The 4,613-nt window shown below is 37.0% G+C and overlaps 1 long non-coding RNA gene across 2 annotated transcripts; it reads left to right on the forward strand.

Moving 5' to 3' along the window:
- Positions 1–1,210: 1,210 nt before the first annotated feature.
- LOC108116722 lies at positions 1,211–3,105 on the forward strand. Of its 2 annotated transcripts, none has more exons than XR_001772856.2 (2): positions 1,211–2,747; positions 2,799–3,105. It is a non-coding gene; the product is annotated as an uncharacterized LOC108116722 (long non-coding RNA). The 2 variants fall into 2 exon arrangements; XR_001772857.2 differs by having other exon boundaries at positions 2,813–3,105.
- The last annotated feature ends 1,508 nt before the right edge of the window (positions 3,106–4,613 follow it).

A 4,613-nucleotide genomic window follows, 5' to 3' on the forward strand; every position in this document is an offset into this window, starting at 1 on the left:
CTTCGTTCACGGATAAAGCTCTTTGCTCACGGTCTTTTTTGCCAAAATAAATCTGGAAGTACCATGATGGTATAATTCAAGGGTGGTAATAATTGTTGCCTTTTCTAAGCTAGCTAGAATCATAGGAATGCTTGGCATAGGATAACGATCGGATGTCGTTTGCTCATTCAGTTTTCTGAAGTCGATAACCGTCGGCATCAGACCCTTTTTTGTCAACAACCCACGTTTGAATGTTAAATGGCGACCTGAGAGGTCTGATAAAGCCATCCTTAACCATTTGATTTCTGTATTAATGGGGTGTAGCTTTGAATATATGGGTTCGATACTCTCATTACGAATAGTGGCAATAACTGAGGTGATAAACGGAAGCGCCTTGTTAAGGCGCGAAAGAACTTGTTCCCTCTTAAGGATCATTTTCTTAAATTCCTCGAGATCGGGACTAGAAGGTCATCGATATTTGTGCTGTTCATATTATCGCATTTGTGATGTTTACGTTGTTCAGATACGTTTCGATATCTGATTACGCTGTTACGTTCGCCCCAGGTTGAAACCTACTTTGCCATCAAACGTATTAAGGGCATCAAGTAGCAGTGTTGCCATTTAAGCTTATTATAAGATTGTTCTATTTGAAATTGGAAAAGCTTGTAAGATTTGCATTTCACTTATAGCTTGAAATATAGCTTACTTTACATTTTATCTAGCATATTCTATCTTTAAATATATTTGCGACATCAACGGAAAAATATGCTTTATGCCATGAAAATGACGAAGCTTGTTCTCTTTTGCCGATGATTTTGTGCGTTTCATATGATCGTGAATTTATTTCAAATCGATAGTGTCATCGAAGATCGATATGTTTGCTGAAGTTTTTCCACCAACCTCTTGGAGCTGTGAAATACTTCTTTTTAATTTCTCAGATACGGATTGAGCAGGCATGGGAAATGTTGACGTAGGTACACCTTGCCAGGAAAATATATAATTCTCATAAAAAAAGGAAAAATATTTAAATGACGATAAAGATGCTTTTCATATATATAGTGACATATCTGTAACCTCGTCACCTCCACGTTAAACATAAGTAAGGAATGGATAAATTATATTTGTAAGCTTAATCAAGAGTGGAAATTTCCTATACTTATTTGTAAACTTAATCAAGAGTTGAAATTATCCATACATATATGTTAAGCCAATCGACAGTGGAAAATTCTAAAGTAAACTTTCCCAGACTTTCAAAATAAACACAGAGAGATCGCAGTGCCCAAATTCTTTCCCATACTGCAGATCGAAAACAAAACAGTCTTATTACCAGACTCTAGCTTAGACTAAACATTCAAAACAAAATGTTCCACAACCGATTAAAGCCAGAGTAGGAGTCGTGCTAAGGACATTTAGAAAGAGCAATCTTGTATTCAAGGGAAATGAACTTGAATACAAGAGAATTAAGCTTAGCTTTGAGAAAGTTCTCTCAGAGAACATAAGAAATGTGAAAGCCCAAAACCAAGGCTTCATTAAAAATTAAAACATAAAATCAAATCAGTTCTTGACAGTTCACAGAATAGTGAAGTTTAGTTTAAAACTCAGAGTTCAGCTTGAGACATACTACTTGTTCGTAATATGTCAGTGAGTTCAACTTAAAATAGTGTGTAAAATAGTGGTATAATAGAGAAATAGTGTTTTTTTATTCAGATTCCTTATACGAAATATGTTATTGGCGCAGTCGGTAGGATTTCAATAAAATTCGGTAATGGTCAGAACTGGACTACTAAACAACTAGTATCCTTGACCGGCGAAGTGTAAACTTGAGATCCGCAAAAGAATCGCGATCCTTAATCGCAGAACCGTGACAAAACGTAGTCGCAGACCCTAATCCCAGAACCGTGAACCGCAATCGCAGACATTCACTAAAATTTTAAAATACAAAAACATTTTATTTCATTTACAAGTGAAAGAAAACCCAACAAAGACATTTACTTAAAATTCTACAAGTAAACAAAATTTTACAAGTGAAATAAATGAAAAAATGCGCAGAAAACCCATTCTAAAATTTTACAAGTGAACAAAAATTCCACAAGTGATATGAATGAAATACCTAGCAAAGACATTTAACAAAATCTTACAAGTGAATAAAATTTTACAAATAAAATAAATGAAACCCATTCACAATTTTATAAAACTCAACAAAGTAATTCAAAATTAATAAAGTAAATTTTACAAAGAACCAAAACCCATTTTTGTAAAATAAAAAACATTCAAAAGAAAAACTAAAAACTTTGTGAAAAAATAAAAACCAACATAAAAGATGACTTCACCACAACTACTATCGGAGATTCATCTGAATCAATTATTAAGTCAACTGAAGGAGCTACAATATTTTGATGGGACTCCAGGTAGACTATTCGAGTGCATCAATCAAGTGGAGTACTTATTGCAACTTTACCCAACACCAGACGCGAGACGAGCCCACATCATATTCGGAGCAATTAGAAGACTAGTAGTGGACTCAGCACAGGAAACAGTGGCACAAGCGGGAGCAAGCAACTGGCCATCTATGAAGCATCTATGGAGCACTATCCACATCATTTAAGGATCACCGCCTCTATGAAACATTTATAAAACATCTTGGAAACACCGAATATCGTGGAAGTACCAGTAAGTTCATAGAAACCAGAGCAAAAGATCTGTGACATAAGAGGGGCACAGAGGAGAGAGATTTTATGCAGAATAGAGCGTAATACTCTGGATTGTATGTGAGTATCCTGCTACAATGTTGTTTTGATGATAAATGAATTGGCAACCAGATGTACTTTAAAAGTTGTAAAAAGATGGTCGTTGATGGGTATCCAAGTGGTTGGGTTTGTACGAAAGAGAGCTTGTACTCCAGAGAATTTGAGAAGTGTTATCCCGTCAAACTAATGCGTAAAGGCACAAGAGGTGCATTTAAAATTGTCTTCAAGAGTAAATAGGATATGTAATTATAAGAATTTGAGAAGTGTTATCCCGTCAAACTAATTAAAGGCACAAGTGCCTTGAATTTATCTTGAACAGTAAAAATGATATGTAATTATAAGAGTAAAGAGGATCATAAATAAAGAGATTGGTAACCAAGTTTCACGACATATTTTGTATTGGGCAGAGCAACACAAGGACGTGTTATAGTCAGAAAGGCCGTGTCGGAAATAGGTATAATAATGAGCAAAGTCGATGCAGGAACAAAGGGAAAGGGGGAATGTTCCTTGTAAATGAGGAACTGCGAGTAGATTTCAATAGGGCTAGAGAGGAATCTAAGGAAAGTATGAATAAGAACACTCAGTATGATAAGGCTAGAATAGATAAAAAGCATGCTCATGTCGTAAGGCATGAAAATGGCGATCTTGTTTTATTGAAAAACGTAGAGCGGCACCAAACGAAGTTGGATCCAACACTTAAGGGACCATTTGAAATTGTCCAAGTGCTATATAGTGACCGATACTTGTTCAAATCATTGACAGCTAGGCGAGTGTATAAATATCTACATGATAGTGTGCGTAGTGTACCCAAGGTTCGAGAGATTTTGAAATTGGCGGAAGAGCGTGACGACGGCAAGAGAGTCGTGCGTGCAAGCAAAAGATTATTGACCTTGAGCGGAAGAGAGCGTGTACTTTAAAAGTTGTAAAAGGATCGTCGTTGATGGGTATCCAAGTGGTTGGGTTTGTACGAAAGAGAGCTTGAACTCTAGAGAATTTGAGTAGTGTTATTCCGTCAAACTAATTAAAGGCACAAGTGCCTTGAATTTATCTTGAACAGTAAAAATGATATGTAATTATAAGAGTAAAGAGGAGCATTAATAAAGAGATCGGTAACCAAGTTTCACGACAAATCTTGTACTGGGCAGAGCAACACAAGGTCGTGTTATAGTCAGGAAGACCGTGTCGGAGATAGGTTTAATAATGAGCAAAGTCGAAGCAGGCACAAAGGGAAAGTGGGAAGAACAGTTGGACTATACTTCGCTTTCCCTTTGGAGCGAGTGTGAGGCGGCTCTGGATAAGCTATAGCAGCACAAGGTCGTTGAAGAGGCTTCCAAGCCCAAAAATGTTCAGCCTAGCAATACGTTCCCGAAGAAGAGTGGAAATAAAAGTTTTCGTAGGTCTTTCTTTTTTTTCTTTAACATAGTAAATAGTAAATAAAATTGACCTCCGTGTAGTAGCGACGGGTATCAGTAGAGCAAATGGTCAGGTGGAGCGTGTCATGAGTGTGCTAAAGAGCATCCTGACGGCTCTGGGACGAGCGAACGATCATGGCAGGAGGCATTGGGCGAAGTAGAATTGGCAATAAATTGTACCATGAACCGAGTAACTAAGCATAGTGCCTCATAGTTGATGATTGGCAAAGAAGCGAGGCCCTTGGGAATGCTCCCTGTAAATGAGGAAGTGCGAGTAGATTTCAATAGGGCTAGAAAGGAATCTAAGGAAAGTATGAAGAAGAACACTCAGCATGTAGTAAGGCATGAAAATGACGATCTTGTTTTATTGAAAAACGAAAAGCGACACCAAACGAAGTTGGATCCAACATTTAGATGGTGACCGATACTTGTTAAAATCATTAACAGTTGGACGAGTGTATAAATATCAACATGA

The sequence above is a fragment of the Drosophila eugracilis genome, unplaced genomic scaffold (assembly GCF_018153835.1).
Source record: "Drosophila eugracilis isolate 14026-0451.02 unplaced genomic scaffold, ASM1815383v1 contig_647, whole genome shotgun sequence".
In the NCBI taxonomy this organism is placed as follows: Eukaryota; Metazoa; Arthropoda; class Insecta; order Diptera; family Drosophilidae; genus Drosophila; species Drosophila eugracilis.